The 25654-nt window shown below is 43.0% G+C and overlaps 1 protein-coding gene and 1 pseudogene across 1 annotated transcript in view; one reads left to right on the forward strand and one right to left on the reverse strand.

Moving 5' to 3' along the window:
* The window catches only part of Neto (Neuropilin and tolloid-like), a 316873-nt gene that overhangs the window by 134655 nt on the left and 156564 nt on the right, over window positions 1-25654 (reverse strand). The window lies entirely within an intron of this gene.
* Window positions 252-20910, forward strand: LOC135713269 (uncharacterized; annotated as a pseudogene).

Here is a 25654-nt window from a genome sequence, read left to right on the forward strand (position 1 = left end):
GGCGAATGATAACTATTGTAAACGAAAAGCAAATACTGACATTTCCTTACTGTGAAAGAAATTCCATTAGCAAAATTACTACATTGAAGGTTTAAGTCAAAAACGCGACTAGATTTCGGTGAAAAACAAATTCATTCAGTTCTATTTTTTTTTTTCGGTCAAATTTACTATCTCGTTTGAGCAAGCTTAGTATTTTTGACAGAAACATTGTGGGTCGGACCGCATTTGTAGTCAATTATACTGAAACCATAATGGATGTGACGATATTTGCCATGGTATTAATGAAAACAAATGTTTTCTACAAAATGGTACTCATTACAATGCTCTTCGTTTCTGTGTACGTTCTCGCATGTCGCGTTTGATGTTATTGTGCGTTGAATACTTATATCATTGGCAATTTTGATTATTGTTTTTGGAATTTCGTGACTTGCAGTAGATTAAAATTGCATTGGATAATCATACTGCTCTTGAGAAAATTTGCAGCAGAAAACCATGTAAATAAAATGTAAAACAATTGCTTGCTGTATTTTTTTAGTTCGTCAATGCATATCGGTGATGATGAATGGCCATCATTGTAGGAGGCATTGGAAGCGGAAAGGAAGATAACAGCTTCCTTGTCTTCAAAGTTGAAGAAATCTTGAGCCAGGAACAAAAAGCTAAGGACTACGTCTAACATCGGTTTTCCACGTTCACAGTCCACTATGCGAGAGGTTACTAGGGTTCAAGGTAACGAATCATTGTCAATCTCGATGAATAACTTGTCCTTTGCATCTTTGAACATCGCCGAATGTACGCCCATGGACGGAGAAGATGACATTGACAAGAAATCGTTCGAGAATTGGAAAGATCTATTGGAGGCCTCTATGAAGCTCATTAGAGTAACGGACGAGGATACAAAAATGAGTATCTTCAATATTAAAGCAGGGCAAAAGCTTTTAGACATTTTGGAGGGTATTGTGTCATCAACCAGCACACCATGCTGTGAATCTGTTCCGTATTCCAATGCCATGAACCGATTGAAAGACTTTTTCGGTTCTCGTGATTTCTGCTTGTTGCAAAGGCAAAAGCTCCGTTCTCTAACTCAAAACGTCAACGAGCCTGATTCCAAATACGTCCGGCGTGTTATCAACACAGCAAAATTATGTGATTTTTCCGGGACCAACTGGGTGAGAATGTGGCAGACGTCATTCAGACTCATGCTCTAAGTTTGAGGAGCCGTGAAATTGGAAGGAAGATGTTACGGAAGGGCGGATCAATTCCCGAGTTGCTGGAAAAGATTCGAGCCTTCGAAATTGGACAGTTGAACGAAAAGTTATTCGCAAAGAGCCACCCAGAGAAACGGGCAGAAGTTGATGCCGTATCCGTCGACTACCAGCCAGATTCTAGTTCGGATCGGTATACAAATCAACGCACCTTCACCGACCGTTCCACACCAGCAGGCAGGCCGTCTAGAGCTGTCGGACAACAAGCAAAAAGTTCTGGAAGTGAACGATTTTCCCGAGAAAAAGGTGAAGTTCCACGTCGTGATGGTTCAGCGATCCCAAGAAACAATCTATGCTGGCGTTGTTTAAGCAAAGTCCATTCTTTCCTGCTGGTAAAATAATTCAGACGCCCGATCGCCCGATCCATACCCGGCTTAGTGCTTATTGTCGGCCAGCAACGAAAGCAAGATGCACTTTCGTTCGACCAAGTCCGCTGCACGTTGGAACCCCGTATTTAGGAGGAAACCTTCATTATCCGCCGAAGACTAATATCTGTTCCGATACTGAGTTAGATTTTTTCCAAACAACATTCAACAACATGTTAATGAAACATAAAATTATGTATATTAAGAATTTACTTACATAAAAATAAATATTTATTATTTTCTGCATACATCATAAAAGCAATTAATTTAAAAATAATTTGAAATTGAGATGAAAACTTATACAAATTGCGAAGAAATACCCGTGTTTTGAAGCAACACTTTTCCAACGTCAATCTAAAAGGATGAGGTTTTCAGTTTGACAGTTCTACATTTCGATTTGAAAGTTTCAACTTCCAAAATTAATAATATGTTAAACTTTTGATTTGACAGTTGGCTGACTTTCGTGTTGAAAGTTAAGTACTTTCTACCAAAAAGAACCAATGCAAACTTTTATTTCTACCAACGGTTTTTTTTAATATTATCAATGATAATTTTGTGTGTGTATGCATTATAGATAGAGAAAGATAGATAGGTTCTACGTCATACTGCGGTCGTGTCTAGGACACAACCCTTTAATTTTTTTACTTCCGGAAAGTTCTTTAAACTTCCATTTGAAGTTTCTTCCAACTTTCCCTAGGAATTTTCGTTCACCTTACCCTGCCCTGTAAGTTATTTTCCGATTCCTTCCGGAAAGCTATTTCGACTTCCCTTGGAAGCTTTTTCTGGTTTTGCTCGAAAGGTTCTTCCGTCTACTCCCGTCAGTTTTTTCAACTTCCCCGGGACTTCAGAAATGCTTCCAGAATTTTATTGCGGTTCCATTAGTTTCAGGAAAACTTCAGGAACTTTTCAGAAGTTCTGAAACTTTAGAATGGTCCGGACATAGGTACCGATAGATTATAGACAGTTTCATTAACTTCTGTTCAAATCCGAGAACCCAGGAATCTCATGAAAGCCCAGAGAACTCCAATTAACTTAAGGAAACTGAAATATTTTGGAAACATCACAGAAATTTTATGGTTTTCAGGATAGTTCCATTTGTTTCAGGAGAATTGAGATAACTTAAGGGAAGCTTTGAGAACATCAGGACATATAAATTCAAGGAAACTTCTGAACCTTTCAATGAGTTCCGAGAAACTCTTGCAATCTTCGAAAACTTCAGTTAAGTTACGAGAGGTTCATGAAAATTTTGGAAACGTAAGGTTCGTGTAACTTGAATATTAGAAAATTGAGAGAACATTTTAAGGGAAGCTCTGTGTTTTTTATCGACAGTTTCGAGAACTTTAAAAAAAATAAAAAATCGGGAAGTTCAGCGAACCCAGAAATCTATTTCTTCCAGACATTTTCCATCTTCTCCTTGAAGTATCTTTCGACTGTTCCGTAAGCCCTCTGGCGTCCGACTTTTTCCAGAAGTTTCTTCCGTTTTCTCCAAGAAGTTCAATTAAAGTTCTGCCGGATGTATCTATCAAGTTCCCCCAGAAGTTTCTTTCGTCTTCCTCTGGGAGTTTCTCCATAATTTTTTTTTTGACTTATTGTTAGGTTTTTTTCCGAGCTTCTCCTAACTTCCCCTGGAAATGGCTCCTCCGGGATTGGCTTCCGATTTCCAAACTTTTCTGGTTTTTGGATTTTATCCGAAACTTTCTTAGAAAAATTTGCCAGAAGTTTCTTAATATTCGTCTAAGAAGATTCCCATCGGATGTTTTTTCGACATCTTTTATAACTTCCTTCAAACTTCCTCCAGGAGATCTTCTTTATTCTTCTTCTGGAAGTTTTGTCGGTACTAATTCAAATAGTTCCCAAAAAGTTCTTCAGACTTACATGGAAAGTACATCCTTTGATTTTTGTCCAAAAGTTTGAAAAATTTGAAAATTAATTAAAATAGTTGTCGTGAACTCCGGCACTGTGACTGCGACTGCACTCCGCGTAGCTCAGCATCTTTTACATGCGTCCACACTCTTGAAAAGTATTTTCCAAACTGATTATCGGGTCGAACCATCGTCGACACGAAGCTCTAATGCTATTCCTCTCTCTTTCTCTCCCTCTCGTCATTTCTTCTCTTTTCTTCGATGTTTCATGACAGTTAGCCACCGTATGGGATTCGGTACCTTTAGCCATAAACTGTATATTGGCATAAACATACAAATCCAAATACTTAAATTGCAATATATTTTGAATTCTATCAACCAAACGAACTTTCTTTTTTTTTTTTAGCAATTAGACTAAACAATTTGTTGTAGCAATTTTTAAGTGCAAAAGCAACTTTTTTTTACGAAAGCGTACCGTTTTTCCAAATTAATCATTATTGACTACTATAATCCCTACAGTAACATGTTTCCGAAGTAAACCAACCGTTCATGAGCAACTAATGGTCGATCTCCCGTTGGTTCGAGTCAGACCTGCAGCCGGATTCCTAAAGGTTGGTCTAGATCTTTGTGGCCCATTCTACACCAAATATCCAGTTCGTCGTAGCGTTTCGGTAAAATGCTTTGTAGCGATTTTCGAGTGCCTGGCAACAAAAGCCGTCAAACGCTTTGTCGCAGTTCGAGGAAAACCGCAGGTTGTCATGTGCGACAATACCACTAATTTCGTGGGAACTAACAGAGAGTTGGAGGAGTTGCGCCTCCAGTTACTTGACCAGCAATTCCAGCACACCGTAATCCGCACAGTCGAAGATGAAGGTATTCTGTTCGAGTTCATACCAGCGCGGTCACCCAATTTCGGCGGTTATGGGAGACCGCTGTAAAATCGTTTAAGGGTCATTTTCGTAAGGTTGTCGGAAACCAACAACTAAGTTACGACCAGCTGCATACCATCGTTCAGCAAGTAGCCGCAATCCTGAATTCATGGACACGAACTCCTCTCAACAATCTCAAGATTTCGTGCAGATACTTTGGCGGAAATGAAAGACCCACTATCTTTCGGACATGCATAACCTTACCAAGTGGACGAGGAAGCGCGATAATATCAAGATCGGCACCATGGTACTGGTGAAGGAGTCCCTGTCCCCACAAAGGTGGAAATTGTAGCGAGTCGCAGAAATATATACCGGTTCGGATGGAAACGTCCGAGTAGTAAACGTCCGTACCAAGGATGGGGTGTTCCGTCAATCATCCTTTGGTCCGTCATATGATTGTCAAGCATGTCCTATCCATGGTGTCCATATCGGCCGTCTGGCATTTCTTTGTGGCGCCAATCCTCCAAATTCCGAATCCAGGGATATTCCAACGGTACCGGTGCCATTGTCTACGTTTACTTGTTCCGTCTATTTCAATTGTCGATCCTAATAAAATCATCGAGTTTAGATACAGCCGTTTAAAAAACCAATTTAGAAAGGTTGGTCCACGGTCTGCATGAAGTAGACACGTGTTCCCTATAGGTGTACTTGTTTTTATTTTATACACACAACCTGGTCTACGACCTAATTCCTTCAACACAAACAAAAAAAAATTACAAATCCCTCATTCATCCGAACACTCCATCAGAGCGTTCACAAATTTACTACCTTCATCAGTAACGCGAATGAATGCGCAACGATTTGTTTGTTTGGACGCTAATTGAAGCCGGGCCATGGCATTTTTCTCCACCCCGGTCCGTGTCTCACCCAAAGCAGCTTCAATTATTCATAAGTAATTTCGGCAAATTTCCCTCGAAAAGCGAAATTCAACGAGGGATTAGCATCACTAATCACACGGGACGTTCTTCATTCACCCTGTCTACTTCAATGAGCTTAACGCATCTTGTTGTTGCGTCCGTTGGTTGGGTGATTCATCGGCTACTGCGATGATCGTCGAAACACTTCCTCCTTCAAAGTTCAAATTGAAGCAAACCATGAACCTTAGAATTTTTCCGCAGAATCGAGGAGTCAGACGTGTTACAAATCCAATCTATTTAAATCACTGCCATTATTATTACTAATTTAACCAGCTCACCTACCTAACCATCCGAGGCGATGATGGAATCACAGTTAGCAGCGGGAGCCGTGCGGTGGATCGAAAGAGATTAGATCCCGTAGCGGTGGCTTGGTCTCCAGCTGAGATGGGGGGTGAAATAGCCACGGCAGTAGTTATCAGCTAAACATCAGCGCCCGACAGGCAGGGTGGTGTAGCGGATGTGATAAAGGATTATATCGCTCCGAAGTTCTCAACCGGCAATGAGACCATAGTGTCGATGCTATGGAATGCAAATTAAATCCCAAACACGTCGTCGTCGTGGAGGATAGCTTGCCTTCGGTTGGAGTGGGTTATCACCTGTTTTCACCATCCGTGGGAGACCCTAGGAGGATAGGCACTAATGAAGCAGAAATGTTTACGTAAATGTAACGCTGCAGGATGGTCTGGATTAGAGAGGGTCTAGTATAAGAGAGGAGCGGACTGGCTGGTTTTGAGTCAAAACCAGAGCCAATCGAGCAGCAGTGTTGCTAGAAATCATCTAGGCATAGGTTGCCAAGGCAGACTGTTTTGAATCCGCCCCTCTCTGATACTAGACTCTCTCTAGTCTGGATGGGCTTTTAGTTAGTGTGGTTTGATGTTTAATGGAAATGCTTGAGCTCAAAGTAAACTTATTCCAGTCTACAGGAACGCGAGTTTAATGCCACCAACGGATCGTAACGGGGTGGTTTGCTTGGTTGAATGGAGTAGGAGGAAAGTGATGGAAAGTAGGCGAAACTATGATGTTGAGCTAGGGGGAGGAGGAGGAGCATGGCCCTTGCTGACAAGACATAAACCATAAATCATCAAAAAATGTCTTCACTTCAACATTTTAAAATTGCGGGTGGCAAAAGATGTACAATGTACACTCTTTCAGATTTTTTAAACTGAGTTTTTACAGAAGTACAGGGACCTTGTTAGAAATCAATGAAAATTCTTAAAAGCTTTGTCGTAAGAGATTGATTTCAGGGAAGTTCGTAGATTGTTGCGAAACTTTTTAAACGTTTGTAAACATCAAGAAACCTCATAAATCTACAGAAATTTCAAACAAGCTTAGAAACGTTTTTAGAACTTCAGGAACTGCGTAGAATTTCTGGATATTTTTTAGAAGTACAGCAAATTTTATAGGAGTTCAGCTTTTAGCTTAAAAGCTCAGCGTGCTTCATAGAAATACAGTGAACTTCGTAGAAAAGCAAATTATGTAGTGGAACTTCATCAAAATTTATGGAAATGTGTAGAAATTTAGGACGTTTCGGCAGTTTTTCTTCACCTTCATCGAGTTTCTTTTAAACTGGGGATGATCAGGTAAAATGTGTAACGGAAAATTGGAAATGTTTGAAATATCATAGCTCAGCCATTTATTAACGAGTTCCAAATGTGTTGGCGCCATTCAAAACTTGATACTTTAAAGATTTCTTTGTTATCAAAAGATTTAATATCGGTTAATAAATCTCTGAGCAATGATTTTTCAAACATTTCCAATTTTCCGTTACACATTTTACCGGAGGCATCGTGTTCGGAGTGTTAACCCATTAATGTGATATATTTAAAGATCAGTTACATTTTTGATTACTGTCGAGAAACTTGAGCTCAAAATGTACCTATGTTGTTGAATGTTCCAATCTCCTGAAAATGGTATTCAATTTAGTTCGAAATCGACTCACTAGGTGTGGTTAGTGACTGTAGAAAACTTCGTTTTAACAACTTATATAAAAAAAAAATTTCGCGTGATACGTGTCAGATAGAAAGATGTGGTCTTCTGCGATGATGTTTAGATAACATAGACCAACACTACAGTGTATTTTTTAGCTCATAATTCTCTCACTAGGTGGCTCTAGAGTTCATGTGAAATTGGTGAATATGCAATATCTCATGATCCAGGCTATAAAAAAATTTACAGTTTCTGCAATGTTGTTTAGGAGTGTTGTGATAAAACACAACAAAATTTAATTTTCCTACTCAGCATGAAGTTGTTATTTAGTTTTATTGTCAACCAAGCAAATTTCGGCCTAGACAAAGTGACACCTTAAATCTTTTTGTATAACTTTTACAAGTATAAAAGCTCTCTGATAAACTTAATAAAGTCAGTCTCTACTCGGTACTTACCAAGTAGCATACAACCGGTCTTAAACCAGTTATTATATTCACTAAGATATCACTTCCGTGGAAGGTGATATGAGTACTGATTGCAACTAAGTGATGACAGGAGAGATTTCACAAGTAAAACATAGTGAATCCCAATGGTTGGGATAAAACACTACTCACTCACACACATACAACATCAGAAACGAGCAGTAACTTGTGCGAGCCGTACTGATACCGTTTGTATTCTCATTTCTATTGCTTCTATTTTTTTCGATGAACGCAGAATTGAGTAAAACAAACAGCTGAGAGCGGCGCCGGTGGTGTAGTGGAAAGCGTGATTGCCTCTCACCCCAAAAGGCCTGGGATGTTCTGAGGCATAAACATTTCTGATCACGAGGGAAGTAAAGTCGTTGGTCCCCGGTTCATGAGTTGATCGGTCGATAGGTAGGGTCCAGGTGTGGGAGCTGCCTCCCTGGCGTCGGTAGCATTGGTGCTCAGCAAGGAAAATCGTCAGCGTGCGGTTTTTACGTTCAATCGGTTTCTCCCTCGGAAGAGAAAATTGTTCGGCTACCTTTCTGTTTATCCTTCATTCCTTCTACCGCTGTGAGTTCCAAGTTTACCTGCAGAGTCACTTGATTGGAATAATTTACACTCGTTCGGCAATCTGTTTGTAGGTGAGTAAGGCTATTTTATTTATGTGGAGCTCGCGCGAGGGAATGAATTTTCCCATGCTTGCTAACATCACCTCACTTCACCTCAACGTATCTCATCTCACCTCAACTCATCTCACTTCACCTCACCTGAAAGCACGTCAAGACTCCTCACCTCCTTAATATCACCTCACTTCTTCTTACCTCACCTCATCTCACCTCACCTCACCTCATCTCACCTCACCTCACCGCACCTCACCTCACCTCACCTCACCACACCTCACCTCACCTCACCTCACCTCGCCTCTTTTCGCCTCACTTCTCCTTACCTCACATTAGTTCACCTCACCTCACTCCTACACACTTCACCACACCGAAAAGCTCATTGGACGGAGACCAGTCGTCATCGCAGGAGATTTCAATGCTTGGGCAGTGGATTGGGGGAGCAGGTGTACCAACGCAAGAGGGTATACCCTGCTGGAAGCTCTGGCAAAGTTGAACGTCAGTCTGACCAACATAGGAACTAGCAGCATGTTCCGCAAAGATGGTGGGGAATCCATTATCGACGTCACTTTCTGCAGTACGTCGCTAGTGGCAAATATGAACTGGAAAGTGTGCGAAGAGTACACCCATAGTGACCATCAGGTGATCCGGTACAGTATCGGCAAACGGACACCGGTGGAAATGCGGAAGACGAAAGTAAGCGAGCGGAAGTCGAAGACGAAGGCATTCAATAAGGATCTCTTGGTCGTAGCTCTAAGGGTAGACAGTAGAATCCCGGGTCTAAGCGCGAACGAGTTGATCGAATCATTAGCAAGGGCATGTGACACAACTATGCCGAGAAAACTGGAGCCAACGAACAGGCGGCGTCCAGCTTACTTGTGGAACAAGGAAATTAGCCCCCTCCGTGCTACTTGTCTTCTAGAAAGAAGGCACGCTCAGATAGCAAGACCGGAAGCAGACAGAGAGGAGCGCAGGGTGGTATTTCGAGAGGTCAGGGCTGCACTGAAACGAAAGATACAGCTGAGCAAGTCAAATAGTTTCAAGGAGCTGTGCCGCGATGGCGAAGATCAGAGGTCCATCGATGCCGGTTGAAATGTGTCCCAACAAGCTGAAAGTCATCGTGGAGGGACTTTTCCCACAGCATGACCCAACGAACTGGCCACCTACACCATATGGCGAGGTAGATGAAGATAACGTTGAACAAGTCTCCAACGAGGAACTCATAGCAGCAGCGAAAGGGTTGAAGGCGAATAAAGCTCCCGGCCCGGATGGAATTCCCAACGTTGCGTTCAAGGCGGCAATCTAGACGTTCCCGGACATTTTCAGGATGGTGCTGCAGAAATGTCTGGACGAGGGTCAGTTCCCTGATAGGTGGAAGGTACAAAAGCTTGTGCTATTGCTGAAGCCCGGAAAACCGCCAGGGGATCCTGCATCGTATAGGCCAATATGCTAGCTGGATACTATCGAAAAGCTCTTGGAGAGGATCATCCTGAACCGGCTGACGAAATGCACGGAGAGTGAACACAGATTGTCCGAGAGGCAGTTTGGATTCCGGAAATGGAGATCGACGGTGGATGCAATTCGGAGAGGAAATCGATACTGCGCCGTGATTACGATTGATGTGAAGAATGCATTCAATAGCGCCAGTTGGGAGGCCATCGCCAAGGCACTCCATAGAATGAGGGTTCCAGACTACCTCTGCAGGATTCTAAGTAGTTACTTCCAGAACCGGGTCCTGGTCTACGAGACAGACACGGGACAGAAATCGCTTAGGATCACGGCGGGAGTCCCACGCTGTGGAACGGAATGTACAATGGCGTGCTGACACTCAAGCTGCCCAAAAAAATTCTAGTACTACACTATGTTTGTGTTGACCGATAAAATGAGGGGATCGTGGATGTTCTTATGCTTCGAGGGGTGCATCGATTAGCTTGGGACCGAAGAGAGTACCAGAGCTGAGCCAAAAAGTTGAGCACGTTTCTTCGGGACCTTCTAGTCTAAGAGTTGCCTCTATGGTACAACTACCTTCTATCTGTGCTGTGCTCTTGTGTTTCTTCCCGATGAATCCCACGACGATGCAGCAAGCGGGGAACGGCAAAGCTTGGCACCCGAGTGTCTAACATTGATGGGTTGGGTGGGCATCCATGTATGACGATACGTGCCCACGTTTGTCTTGCCGACACCCAACCTTACAATTATTCGACTTAACCAAAACTTAGCAATTCATGCTCTTCGACCAGATCGGACTCACTAGTTGATTTAGCTGCCGTTGATTGCTGCGCTGCTGTTACTGGCGCAGCGATTATGATACTCAATCGATGCGCGTTCGACCGTTGGTGTTGAACGGCCAACGATTTTTACGTGGGTGGACGATCGTGATCTCAACAACAGTGGCAGTTGTTAACCACAAAGCCCCGCTCAGCGATGTAGATGCGGATCGCTTTCCACCGGACAAGGTGATGGTTGCCGGAATTATTCGCCCCGGGGATGCAGATGATGGCGTTGGAAGTTACACGTAGCCGTCGGCTATTGAAAAGAACATTAAGCACAATGTACAGATTTTCTTTAACGAGCACATTACCTGTTCTAGCTTGTTTTTCGCACACGCAAAGTCTAGCCTATGACGCACACTACGCTTAGATTTATAACTATAACTAAACAGAAACTATAATTAAAGTATAAAAGTAAAACTACGTTAATTTAACTCACTTTACAAAACTAAACTATCACGCGAACAAAACGAAACACTTCCACTGTAATCTGCGGTTCGGACGAAATTGAAGCAAAACCGTGACCAGGGGTATTTCTTCTGAAAAAAAAATCTGTTGATCTGTATCTTGATGCAAAAAATCTGTATCAATCGTTGAACAATTATTATGAAAAATGCTACCGTAAAATAATTGTTATTAGAAATTTTTACTTTACTGAGAATTTATTCCCAATTCTTCAAAAATTTTGCATCACTACTAATAACCAACTAATTAAAAGCAGATGTAATAGATTCCTTTATTGCAAAAATTTTAAAACACCGAGCCTTGCACAATTGAAAACTATTTGCTTTTCGCATAAATAACTGAATTCTTCTAGGTAAACAAAACATTTTATGTTAAATGTACCTCTTAAATAATATATAATGTATAATGTACATACTACACTTTCTGCCATTTTGATATCATCAAATTTTTGACAGAGAGGATCTTGAACTAATATTTGTTTAAGCTACTTAGTCAATTTTCAGAACATAAAGTCTATACCCTATTTCACGAATGAGGTAACAAAAACACTTTGAATGGCAATGTATTTTGTGCACACTGAATACAATGTATGCTCAATGAAAACTTAAATCGTACTAGGATCTAAAAATAATGAGGACACTTATTTGGAATTCAGTAAAAATCTGTATAATCTGTATTTTAGATAAAAATCTGTAAATCTGTATTTACAGATTCTTGGTCCTGAAATGATCCAGAAAGTCTGTAAAATACAGAATAATCTGTATATGTGGCAACCCTGCTCTCGAGAGTATTTTGTGTGGTCGTTGGAAGCGTGTGGTTCTGAATTTGGCGATGAGTGTGCAAAATATTACGCAATTCCATCTTCCCTGTTCGCACGCGCCCGAGGATCGGAGGCGAATGCCACTTCGACTTGTTTCGTCTACTTACTACTCTCTGACGACTGTGCTGGGGAAGCAGCATATGCATGTAGGTAATTGGTGGATTTGTTAGTTAATTCGACACTTTTGAACAATGCTGGACATTTACCAGTTTTTCAATAGTTTCTTGTTGAAAATCAACATTCGGAAGCATTGTTATCGATGCGTAGCGATATTTCTGATCGATTGGTGATAAAATTATTGAAATTGGACCACGGGCAGCTGAGTTATGAACGTTCAAAATCTTTCTTAATTTGTTACATGTTCCATTTTCGGTTTTCACAAAGTGTACCCCCATATAGAAATCAAAGACGTAGTCCTACGTCAAAATGTCGAAAACAGTAGGCTGTGAAGTTTTAACGTCTTAGGAAGAGTTGCTTATTTTATCAAGATAAACAACTTTGCCTATGTCATCAAGTCTTCAAAACGCCATTTTAATGCACTAAAAAAAGTTATAGAAAAAAATACATGCTCCACTAAAATGATGAAATCCTAAAAACACCAAAATATACCACTCTCAAATTTTGATATTTTGTTTATCGAGTATTGCTTAATTTTTGCTGAAAATGTCAGGTTGCGATTTTTTGCGCTTTGGGAGATATTAAAGTTTAAAAATTGTTGTTTTTGTTCGGTTTTTCAACAATATCTTTAAAATTTGAAGCTTAAACCAGTATTTGTCTTCACAAAAGTTATTTATTTAATGCATTTGCGTAAGAGAAAAATGTAACATTATATGGTTGTCAGCAAAAAACCGAAACAGAAAGAAAAAAGCATATTTTCGACATTTTTTTCTTTAACTCCATATAACTCGGAATCAGTAGGCTGTGGAAATTTTATGTCTTCAAGAGTTGTTTATTTTGTCAAGGCAAACAACTTTGCCGGAGACATCAAGTCTCCAAATCGTCAGAGAAAGAAGTTAGATTGTGGCGTCATCTTTGCGGAAGAGTTTTGAACTATTTGTTTATGTCAATAGATGGTTCTTATTATGATGAGAAACTTTGCCCAAGACACCAAGTCGCGAAAATTCTTCGTTTCGGAGTTATTAATTTTGCTCCGCTAGATTGCATTTCTGGCCCAGTGTGCAATGTTGCCTGCTGAACAGTTGATTGAGCATAATCATAAGACATCAGAGACTTGAATCCTTAATAATTTTTGTTCCTTTCTTTTGATCAAAAAGTGGTCTTGAACAAAGTTGTAGCTGAGAAAGTTTATCGTTATCGTCTCAGTTATCGTTTTCTAAAGTCGAGTGAACTAGTGAATTTCGAGATAGATATGAACCGAAATTACGGTTTCTCCATAGTTATTTACATATAAACTTCAAATGGTTTGTGCCAAGTCAGTTTTTTACTAACTGAGTTCAAATTTTGGGAGGATAATCAGGGCCCAATTTGGAACCATTTGAGCACTACCTCACCTCACCTCACTTTCACCTCTTCTCATCCTCGCCTTAATTCACTTCACCTCACTTTTATACACCTCACCATACCTCCACACTCCTCATTTCACCTGACCTCCCTTAAAGTTTACAGGGCATTCATTTCAGAATGGTTCTGTAAACGTACTCAGAAATGGGATAGGAATTCTCCTGAAATGTCCTTTATAATTCTGCCCAACATTTTCTATAATTATTAATTATAATTATTTTCTAGGAATACTCTTTTTCTGAGCTATCGTAAGAATTCTTTTTGGAAGTCTGCTTAGAATAATCTTTGAAATTCTCCTAAAAATGTATTGCTTCCCCTGAATTCCTTTAGAGCTATCATCAGAATGTTAAAAACCATGAAATCTGGATTGGATTGATAGGGGAAATGGCTCTAATGTTAGCATTTGGATCTAAGATTGAAAACATCGCTAAAAATCTGCTATTTATCAATTTTATCTAGATGAACGTGTCATTGAGACGGTACTAATGGATATTTTTCGTCGCTATTGAAAATTTGATCGATTGCTGAATTTATGTATGGGCCCAAATTAGGGACATTATAGGCCGACATTACATCCATTTCCCCTATCAATTCACTGTGACCTGATTTTCGCTAGCTTATCAGTATTGAAATTGGCAACACTTGACGGTCACTACGTGTCACCTACACGGATAGAAATCTCCTTATACCATTTGGCAATTTTCTATTGCTGATTATTCATAAAATGTATACGTCAACTAATAAGCAGAGGCCTTGCAAAAAGTTAATGAAGATCATGTGTCAAATGAAATGTATAAGCGGTCACACATACCTTTTATGCATTCTTATAGGACCTATATGGTTTGTCTTATGGAATGTATAAGGCTGATGTTTGGCAAAAATGTATAAGTGAAACACATGAATAAAATAATTGATTTTCGTTTCGTGTACCTACCGTTTTATAGATCAACCTTGGCTAGCTGTCAACATCAGCAATGTGTTTTTTTCTTGATCTTAAATTCAATCCGCGCTAAAATGTAAAAGAGGACAGTTTCAAAAAACCTAGTTCGTTAGATAATTTCGTGTTTGTCGTTTTTTATTCGAAAACGTCCAAAAGGTTATGGTGGAAAAATTGAGCGACTTCAGGTGTGGAAATTCCGAGTTGATCTTTTGCCAATTCGCAAAGGCTTGAGTGATGTAGTCCACAAAGAAAAGCCAGAAACGCCGGATGCTACCTGGCTTGGCAAAGATGGCAAGGCTCGGGCTATTATTGGTTTGTCTATCGAGGACAGCCAGATGTGTCATGTTATCAAAGCAACAACCGTGCGTGATATGTGGGAGTCTCTAAGGAAGCACCATACTCAGTCGACCCTGGCGACAAAAGTTCATGTGTTGCGAAAGTTGATGAGGATGCAGCTTGCGGAAGACAGTAACATGGCTGATCACCTGGCGGAAATTTTACGTTTGTCCAACCGTCTCAACAGTATGGGTGAACCGTTAAAAGAGTGTTTGCTGGTGGCCATAATATTGTCGAGCTTGAGTGATTCCTATGACGGCTTGATAACAGCGTTGGAGAGCCGCCCCGAAGCGGAATTAACCTTGGAATTCATCCAGGGAAAGCTGTTCGATGAGTGGCGTAAACGAGTAGAGAAGTGTAGAGAAGCGGTGGTGTGGAACGAATGACAGAGCGAAGATGGACAAAACGAAAGTGAAAGTGTGCCACTATTGTGGAAAAGAGGGACATTATCGAAGAGACTGTCGGAAGCTTGTGCAATATCGGAAGGTGAAGGAAAAGGAAGAAGAAAAGAAAACTGTAAAAGTGAAATCAAATTAGACAGCGAACATTGCGGTTGCGAGTGATGATGAAGAAGTTTGTCTGGCTGCAGGTGTTGACTCAGGTGCCACGTCGCATATGACCAGTGACGAAACGCTTCTGGATCAGGTCGGCGCATCCAAGATGAGTATTGGTCTGGCTGATGGAAGCAATATTACAGCTGAAGGCGTTGGATCCACCAAGTTTTCTTCGTTTAACGGCCATGGCAAGGCTGTGACTGTGAACCTAAAACAGGTATATTACGTTCCATCGTTGGCGAGTAACCTGTTATCGGTAAGTAAGATTACTGATGAGGGATGCAATGTTGAATTTCTCCATGATGGATGCACGATTAGCAAAAATGGGAAGGCATTGCTGACTGGGAAGCGGAGTGGTAATTTGAACCACTTGAAGCCGTTGTCGTCCCAGAAAACGTTGCTGACCGTAGGAGAACATAACGAAAACTGCATTCATACTTGGCATCGACGGCTGGGTAATCGAAACGATGAAGCTGTAAAAAAGATTGTCAGGAATGAACTTGGTACTGGATTGAAGCTGCGAAATTGTGGAACCAAGTCCGTTTGTGGGGTGTGCTGCGAGGGTAAGATGGCTCGAGCACCATTCCCGTCGTCAGAGTCGAAATCAAGTGCAGTGGGAGATTTGGTACACACGGATTTGTGTGGGCCTATGGAGGTGTCGACTCCAAGGGGCAGTCGATACTTTATGACCACGTTAGACGATTACAGTCGATACTGTGTAGTGTACTTGTAGAAGGAAAAATCCGAGTGCGCCGCGATGATCATGGACTACACGATGATGATGAGGAACCAGTTTGGACATGCACCGAAGGTTATCCGATCAGATGGAGGAGGAGAGTACTCCGGGAAGCAACTTCAGAAGTTCTTGAGGGATAACGGTATTCTTCTTCAGCAAAGCGCGCCATACAGTCCCCAACAGAATGGGAAAGCCGAAAGGAAGAATCGCTCGCTTGGAGAGACTATGCGATGTCTTCTTTCGGAGTCTGGATTACACAAGAAATTCTGGGGTGCAGCTGTTACAACTGCAAACTTCTTACTGAATATTTGGCCATCATCAGTAGTTGAAGGAACGCCGTTTGAGCGCTGGTGGAGTAAGAAGCCTGACTATTCTTTCATTCGTGTGTTTGGAGCTAAAGCATACGTACATATTCCAGGCGAGAAACGACGTAAGCTTGACGTTAAAGCCAGGCAACTTGTGTTTGTGGGTTACGCTGAAGGAAGAAAAGTTTGGCGCTTCTTGGACACTGAAACGAAACGAATCACGATCAGTAGGGATGCTAAATTCCTTGAACGTTCTGGTGAGAAGGAAGAAGAAACTGAAGCAACTACCAGTGATGTCCTGGGAGCAGCTGTAGTTACCGTACCTGTGATGCCACCGGATGTTGCCAGTGTGACAGAACATACGGAGGAAACGGATCCTGAGGAAACAGATACAGTTCGACAGTGCATCGGAAAATGACTTTGAAGGATTTCCTGATGATGCGATTTATCGTCGTTCAAGCCGAGCGACGAAGGGAATACCACCACCTGTCTGTCTGTCTGTCTGTCTGTCTGTCTGTCTGTCTGTCTGTCTGTCTGTCTGTCTGTCTGTCTGTCTGTCTGTCTGTCTGTCTGTCTGTCTGTCTGTCTGTCTGTCTGTCTGTCTGTCTGTCTGTCTGTCTGTCTGTCTGTCTGTCTGTCTGTCTGTCTGTCTGTCTGTCTGTCTGTCTGTCTGTCTGTCTGTCTGTCTGTCTGTCTGTCTGTCTGTCTGTCTGTCTGTCTGTCTGTCTGTCTGTCTGTCTGTCTGTCTGTCTGTCTGTCTGTCTGTCTGTCTGTCTGTCTGTCTGTCTGTCTGTCTGTCTGTCTGTCTGTCTGTCTGTCTGTCTGTCTGTCTGTCTGTCTGTCTGTCTGTCTGTCTGTCTGTCTGTCTGTCTGTCTGTCTGTCTGTCTGTCTGTCTGTCTGTCTGTCTGTCTGTCTGTCTGTCTGTCTGTCTGTCTGTCTGTCTGTCTGTCTGTCTGTCTGTCTGTCTGTCTGTCTGTCTGTCTGTCTGTCTGTCTGTCTGTCTGTCTGTCTGTCTGTCTGTCTGTCTGTCTGTCTGTCTGTCTGTCTGTCTGTCTGTCTGTCTGTCTGTCTGTCTGTCTGTCTGTCTGTCTGTCTGTCTGTCTGTCTGTCTGTCTGTCTGTCTGTCTGTCTGTCTGTCTGTCTGTCTGTCTGTCTGTCTGTCTGTCTGTCTGTCTGTCTGTCTGTCTGTCTGTCTGTCTGTCTGTCTGTCTGTCTGTCTGTCTGTCTGTCTGTCTGTCTGTCTGTCTGTCTGTCTGTCTGTCTGTCTGTCTGTCTGTCTGTCTGTCTGTCTGTCTGTCTGTCTGTCTGTCTGTCTGTCTGTCTGTCTGTCTGTCTGTCTGTCTGTCTGTCTGTCTGTCTGTCTGTCTGTCTGTCTGTCTGTCTGTCTGTCTGTCTGTCTGTCTGTCTGTCTGTCTGTCTGTCTGTCTGTCTGTCTGTCTGTCTGTCTGTCTGTCTGTCTGTCTGTCTGTCTGTCTGTCTGTCTGTCTGTCTGTCTGTCTGTCTGTCTGTCTGTCTGTCTGTCTGTCTGTCTGTCTGTCTGTCTGTCTGTCTGTCTGTCTGTCTGTCTGTCTGTCTGTCTGTCTGTCTGTCTGTCTGTCTGTCTGTCTGTCTGTCTGTCTGTCTGTCTGTCTGTCTGTCTGTCTGTCTGTCTGTCTGTCTGTCTGTCTGTCTGTCTGTCTGTCTGTCTGTCTGTCTGTCTGTCTGTCTGTCTGTCTGTCTGTCTGTCTGTCTGTCTGTCTGTCTGTCTGTCTGTCTGTCTGTCTGTCTGTCTGTCTGTCTGTCTGTCTGTCTGTCTGTCTGTCTGTCTGTCTGTCTGTCTGTCTGTCTGTCTGTCTGTCTGTCTGTCTGTCTGTCTGTCTGTCTGTCTGTCTGTCTGTCTGTCTGTCTGTCTGTCTGTCTGTCTGTCTGTCTGTCTGTCTGTCTGTCTGTCTGTCTGTCTGTCTGTCTGTCTGTCTGTCTGTCTGTCTGTCTGTCTGTCTGTCTGTCTGTCTGTCTGTCTGTCTGTCTGTCTGTCTGTCTGTCTGTCTGTCTGTCTGTCTGTCTGTCTGTCTGTCTGTCTGTCTGTCTGTCTGTCTGTCTGTCTGTCTGTCTGTCTGTCTGTCTGTCTGTCTGTCTGTCTGTCTGTCTGTCTGTCTGTCTGTCTGTCTGTCTGTCTGTCTGTCTGTCTGTCTGTCTGTCTGTCTGTCTGTCTGTCTGTCTGTCTGTCTGTCTGTCTGTCTGTCTGTCTGTCTGTCTGTCTGTCTGTCTGTCTGTCTGTCTGTCTGTCTGTCTGTCTGTCTGTCTGTCTGTCTGTCTGTCTGTCTGTCTGTCTGTCTGTCTGTCTGTCTGTCTGTCTGTCTGTCTGTCTGTCTGTCTGTCTGTCTGTCTGTCTGTCTGTCTGTCTGTCTGTCTGTCTGTCTGTCTGTCTGTCTGTCTGTCTGTCTGTCTGTCTGTCTGTCTGTCTGTCTGTCTGTCTGTCTGTCTGTCTGTCTGTCTGTCTGTCTGTCTGTCTGTCTGTCTGTCTGTCTGTCTGTCTGTCTGTCTGTCTGTCTGTCTGTCTGTCTGTCTGTCTGTCTGTCTGTCTGTCTGTCTGTCTGTCTGTCTGTCTGTCTGTCTGTCTGTCTGTCTGTCTGTCTGTCTGTCTGTCTGTCTGTCTGTCTGTCTGTCTGTCTGTCTGTCTGTCTGTCTGTCTGTCTGTCTGTCTGTCTGTCTGTCTGTCTGTCTGTCTGTCTGTCTGTCTGTCTGTCTGTCTGTCTGTCTGTCTGTCTGTCTGTCTGTCTGTCTGTCTGTCTGTCTGTCTGTCTGTCTGTCTGTCTGTCTGTCTGTCTGTCTGTCTGTCTGTCTGTCTGTCTGTCTGTCTGTCTGTCTGTCTGTCTGTCTGTCTGTCTGTCTGTCTGTCTGTCTGTCTGTCTGTCTGTCTGTCTGTCTGTCTGTCTGTCTGTCTGTCTGTCTGTCTGTCTGTCTGTCTGTCTGTCTGTCTGTCTGTCTGTCTGTCTGTCTGTCTGTCTGTCTGTCTGTCTGTCTGTCTGTCTGTCTGTCTGTCTGTCTGTCTGTCTGTCTGTCTGTCTGTCTGTCTGTCTGTCTGTCTGTCTGTCTGTCTGTCTGTCTGTCTGTCTGTCTGTCTGTCTGTCTGTCTGTCTGTCTGTCTGTCTGTCTGTCTGTCTGTCTGTCTGTCTGTCTGTCTGTCTGTCTGTCTGTCTGTCTGTCTGTCTGTCTGTCTGTCTGTCTGTCTGTCTGTCTGTCTGTCTGTCTGTCTGTCTGTCTGTCTGTCTGTCTGTCTGTCTGTCTGTCTGTCTGTCTGTCTGTCTGTCTGTCTGTCTGTCACTCAAGGCTATTCTCAACAATATGGCGACGACTATGACGAGATTTTTGCACCGGTGACTAAACAAACAACGCTGTGAACGTTCTTGGCCGTGGCATCTCGTCAGAATATGACACTGCAACATTTGGATGTAAAGACCGCCTACTTATATGGTCATCTCAAGGAGGAACTTTACATGAAGCAACCTCCCGGATTTTCTGAAAAGGGAAAGGAGAACTTGGTGTGCAGACTTCGTCGCAGCATATACGGGCTGAAGCAGTCAGCCAGGTGCTGGAACCAGCTTCTGCATAGTGTTCTTCTGGATCTAGGGTTTAATCAAAGCGAGGTGGATCAGTGCTTGCATACACAATTTGTAGGAGGCGTTCGAATCTGTCTACTTGTCTATGTGGACGATATATTGATTGGTTGCAAGGATGCTACGCAACTGGATCGAATCTGCAGTGCTTTGAAGCAGAGATTCGACATAACGGATTTGGAAGAACCGTCATATTTTCTTGGAATGGAGATCGCTCGCAAGGACGGAAAGTACAGTATTTCGCTTGAGGGGTACATTGAGAAGATAGCATCTCGTTTTGGACAACAGGATGCTAAGCCTTCGAGAAGCCCTATGGATACCGGATTCGTCGCAACAAAGGATACAAGTAGTCCGTTTCCGAACACCACGGTTTACCGTAGTCTGGTAGGAGCACTCTTGTATGTAGCGGTGTGTGCTCGCCCGGACGTCGCTGTGAGTGTGTCAATTCTTGGACGTAAGGTTTGCTCACCAATGGAAGCCGATTGGACAGCCGCTAAGAGGGTGCTTAGGTACCTAAGGACGACGAAATGTGCTAAGTTGGAATACGGGAATAACAGTGGAAAGCTTGTTGGCTATTCAGGCCGGTGATCCAGAGACTCGACGATCTACAACAGGTTTCGTGTATGCAGGAGGAGCCATATCGTGGGGAAGCCGATTGCAGCACTGCGTGACGCTGTCGTCGATGGAGTCGGAGTATGTGGCTCTGGGAGAGGCCAGCCAGGAGGCAGTCTGGCTACGCAAGGTTTTGGATGATTTCGGAGAGGTTCAAAAGGGTGCAACATGCATTATGGAAGATAGTCAGAGTTGCATACAGTTTGTTCATTCGGATCGTACCACACGTCGTTCAAAGCACATCGAAACCAAGCAGCATTACATTAAGGATTTGTGTGATCAAGAAGTGCTGCGGCTGGTCTATTGCCCTACAGAGACTATAGCGGCCGACATCCTGACCAAACCGCTTGGTACGATGAAGGTAACGAAGTTTTGTGAGTCCAGTGACAAAACCGTCAAGCATTGAGGAGGAGTATTGAAATTGGCAACACTTGACGGTCACTACGTGTCACCTACCTACCGTTTTATATATCAACCTTGGCTAGCTGTCAACAGCAGAAATGTGTGTTTTCTTGTTCTTAAATTTAATCCGCGCTAAAATGTAAAAGAGGGCAGTTTCATTGAACGTAGTTTGTTAGATAATTTCGTTTTTGTCGTTTTTTATTCGAAAACGTCCAAAAATCAGAAGGCTCTAAACACCACGATCAACGCTTGAGACTCCATGGAGGAACTGCACTTAAATCCTCACATGACCGCTTAACAAACATAAATCTTCTAAAACAACTATATTAGATTCATGATCGTCCATAACTTCGTCATCCCCGGCACTAAAAACAACCGTTATAAAGTTAAGAAAAATCTCATCAACTCATAAAAAAAAAGGAACAACCACTCACTTTCCCAGCGGCTAAGTGACACCGCAGTCTACTTTGATTGCTCATCACACTCACACCACCACCACCACCACCGCAGTCAGTAGAGAGCAACCACGACCCACATCAACCAATTGTAGCTGTCATTTCGTAGCGTCCTTCCGAGCCCTGGTCCCCAGTAGCCCTTTTTTTAACGACCATCCCAATCCCCTTCCGCAATCCTTAAGTATGTGCAGAATGATAAAACGCTCTGGCACTTTACTTTCCAGTTGGAGCAACAACAAAAAAAAATGGTGAGGGTGTAGAGAAATTGCCACATTGTAAAATGCCTCTTCAGTTGCCATCATGTATAAACATCAGAGTCATTTCCGCAATCTCGGCTGACACAATTGTGAAGCTGACAGAGGAGGCAATCAACAGCTCTCCCTCCTTATTACAGCAATTTTATCCTCGCGCTCATCCTGGAAATGACACCAGTTACAATAATAACAACAAGTACCCCCTTTAGTATGTAGTGTCTGACTGACTGACATGTCGACTGCCGTATAATAGCAACGACAGACAGTAGCAAGCCATGATGATGTTGGAGAAAAAAAAGCACGGCCTACCACTAGTTGGCTCCCCTCGCTTGAGCTCCCCAGTCGGCACTTTTTCCAACATAGAGCACCGCAATCTCCAGGGTGAGTGAGTGGCGACGATGACGAAAATGACGAGGAAAAGCTGTGAAAAATTCATCTTACAACAGCTCGCACACAATCACGTCGCATTTATCTAGCTAGCGCGAGCACGATTGCGAGAAAAAAAAAAAGAAGTTGAAGCAGGATTCATATCGCCGGCCGACTTCAAGATGTTGGCCTTACTTTTGTGGTATGGGGTGGAGGCTCGGCGACCCCATGTGCCGTCTTCCTATGATTCATGAGCCCAGCGCAACGCACCGATGCGGGTCGATATGAGTAACGACCGTAATAAAAAGCCTATTTAATAAAACGTTTATTTATTGAACGACATAAACTGGCGAACGGCGACAATGACGGACGGTTGTTGGTGGCCGATTCCTTGCCCACCGACTACTGGAATCCTTGGAATGCGGATCGTTCATGAATGTGCGTTCCGGCAGTAGTGACGGAATGAGTTTTTGCCAATGATCTCTCCGGGGAATTTTCCGTGAAAAGTCAAACAATTGTGGCGTCGGTTAGTTCGAATTTGTAGACTTTTGACGTCAATTTGGAATTTAAAATATTTAGTGAACTGGATTCTTAAGAGGTATTGAAGTAATTGCAAATTTTTAATCTGCATTAAAATTTTAACCGAAATCGAAAATTTCATTGATTTTGAAATCATGGAACTGTTTTAAGTAAGTGCGATTACATTAGCAAAAATCAGTTTGCTAGCTTAGTGTCGAACAGTGAAGTAATTATTTTGCTTTAAATCTTAATCCTTATATATAGATTCCAGTCTATGGAATCGAAAAAAAAAATCATTGTGCTCATAAAATGAAGCTCTTTCAAATGATGTATCATAACCGATATATTTTTCAAAATTAAGATCCCAATTTGAAAGCAAATCACTCGACTTTCCGTCGCAATTTTGTGGAATTCAACATAATTAATGAACCATTTTCATTCCATCCGTAAAGTTTCTCCAGTATTTCAAATTTAGTCACGCATACCCTCCGACCTTTGTGTGTTTGGTGGCTTCCCGCATCGGTTGCTCTGTCGAATAATGATACCCACTGACGACACATAGCACCAGAGTCGTCTACACGCTACTTCTAAACTACCCAAATTTGAGAAGAATCCACTCATATCGGTCAAAAGTGTACACCAGAATACGATCGATGTTCTTCATTTGCCAACCTAGTTTACTCATTTGTAAGTAGCTTCACTTCCGACCGATATGGTTGAACCCTACTCGAATCTGTGTAGTTTTTGAATAGCGTGTTGCTTCGGAAAGATTCGCATCGCACAAATTGGGATGCACGTTTCATCCGACGACGACGACGAGCAGGAAAACGACTGAGTGCGGCTGGAAATTCCCATCCGTCTTTACTGAACCTACTTTTTGTTCTGCTGGTTTCACTGGAAATTACGTGAAACTTCGACAGCGGAACGACCCCGACGACGTGCCGTCATCATCGGTCGCCAGCCCGGGAGGCTGCACGTGTCATCCGGCTCCGGCTCTGACCAGCAAGGAGTTCCAGAATGGTTAAAATTTTGACATCGATGTCATCAATCAAAGCAGCCAATGAATTGGAAAATTGAGATGAAACAGATTTGAAGAAAAAAAAAACATCACCGTCGTCGTCGTCGTCGCTGACGAGGTATCCATGGCGATCATTATTTGCCTGGAGGAGTCAGCCCAGTGGACTTGACGTTTCCGGGAAAGCTCAATCCACTACAACCGCCGCTCTGCCTTCTGGGACGGGCACGTGGCTTCTCCATCACACGTACGCCCCTCGATTCCAGTGTCTCATCACAACTTACTTGAGCAAATAGTCTCCATTAATCCAGTGAGTCAAACTTATAACATATATGCTCCCTGCCGTCATTCACATTCAACCGATCCGGTCCCGCCATGCGACAGTATACATATAGGTATGGGTGTTGAATGAAGACAATCTTCTGACACTGCCATGTTGACTTTTGTGAGGCTAAGGCAGCGGGAGAATGAAGCCCCCCTAATCAAATTCATCACCATGTTTATTCCCAAACAATATCCGAGAACCAGTCCTGGTTTATACTGACAATGGAAGGTTAGTTGTAGTCTGTATGCGTGAAAGTGGCTCGTCCCGGGGGGTGGGAGATGTAAACAGCTCATAGTGCGAAGCACCATCATCCATGAAACATGCCGAAACGCAAACAATCACACAAGGAAGGGAACGAGCATGGAGCCAGTAGCAGGCGATGTGTTAGTCTTTCTTCGGCTACGTAGTAGGCTCTCGGGTGGAAAAACAATAGGCCTGCTGATAAGGGATCTGTGCTCTGCGCTAGGCAGTAGGTGTAGCAGTCAATGCGGAGGAGTCGATTGTGTGGGAAAATATAAATGGGCTCCGCCTCCGCCTAGAGCAAACAGTGAATTAGGGGTTTATAAAACTGCCAACAGAGGGATGTATATTTTTGGGTTTTTAGCGTACTGTAAGCTTGATAGGTAGAGGCTATAATTTTTGGCAGAAGAAGAATAGACTGGCAAGGCCTTGTATATTTTGGAGAGTTATTTATAAATTGAGCGTCGTGTAAGGGGTTATTCAAATATGATGTCCACTCTTTAGGGGGGAGTGTCCTTGAATTGACAGTACGTGTAATAGGCACGAGGAAACCGTGTTGAATTACTAACTGTTAAATAGTATTGTAATCATTAAACAAACTTCACTAGAAAGATTATTTGAATAATGATTCCACGCTAATTCAGCAATTAGGAACGACAACGGCGCTTCACTGCTGATTTTAACATACTAGAATCACTTACGGCTCCAACACGTGTATTTAGCCAAGACAAGTGTCGTCAGGTCAGTTTTATGAAAATCTGATCGATTTATATGATGATCATGATATGGAACTACTACTCAATGTAGTGAGGCAACTGTTTATAAACTTTGGACTATCCTCGCTGTGCGAATTGATCAAAGTTTAATAACCTCTAATTGTACTCAACCTGCCATTGCATGAATGGGCAAACATGGTTTGAGTGAAACGGTGGGCAACATCGTCCTCGTGCATCCACGGGATAAATGAGAATCTCCTTCCAACAGAAGGATCATGCAACCGGTCAAAAAACATGACATCAAACAGGAGGATGTCAAAATGAGTGGGGAGAAGAGCCCGTCCTCTTTTCACGAAATGTTAAAGACGGGGAGTTCGCATTTCCACTGGACCCTGGTGGACCCAATTAAGAGAAAAATAAAGGAAAGATCTCATCCGATATGTTGCAAAGAAATCCATTACATCACGATGCAGCCTAAACCCCCATCAACCAAAACACACTCTAGCTGCTCCGACTAGAGGGATTTCAGCAAAGAAAAAAAGGACTGCAACCACTTTCTATCACCAATCACTCGCGACACAACGGCTTCAGTTTACCAGTACATAGTCTGGAAGGCGCAGTGCCGGCTCCTTACTGGCCGACGCGACCAGCAACGCCAAAAGTTAGAACCGACAACTCCAGCGACCGAAAACAAACACGTCTAATAGCAGCCACGGCACACTTCGATAGCATTTATGAAACACAACCTCAACGTACAAACACAGAGTCGACAACATTCAACAAGCACCTTTCGTCCGGAAGGCGAAAATCCCGAGCACAGCAAGCAAGAGAAGAAAATATGCACACACACAGAGCACG

This window comes from Ochlerotatus camptorhynchus, unplaced genomic scaffold, assembly GCF_037179485.1.
Source record: "Ochlerotatus camptorhynchus isolate MF236.1 unplaced genomic scaffold, CSIRO-AGI_Acam_v1.1 ptg000550l, whole genome shotgun sequence".
NCBI lineage: Eukaryota > Metazoa > Arthropoda > Insecta > Diptera > Culicidae > Ochlerotatus > Ochlerotatus camptorhynchus.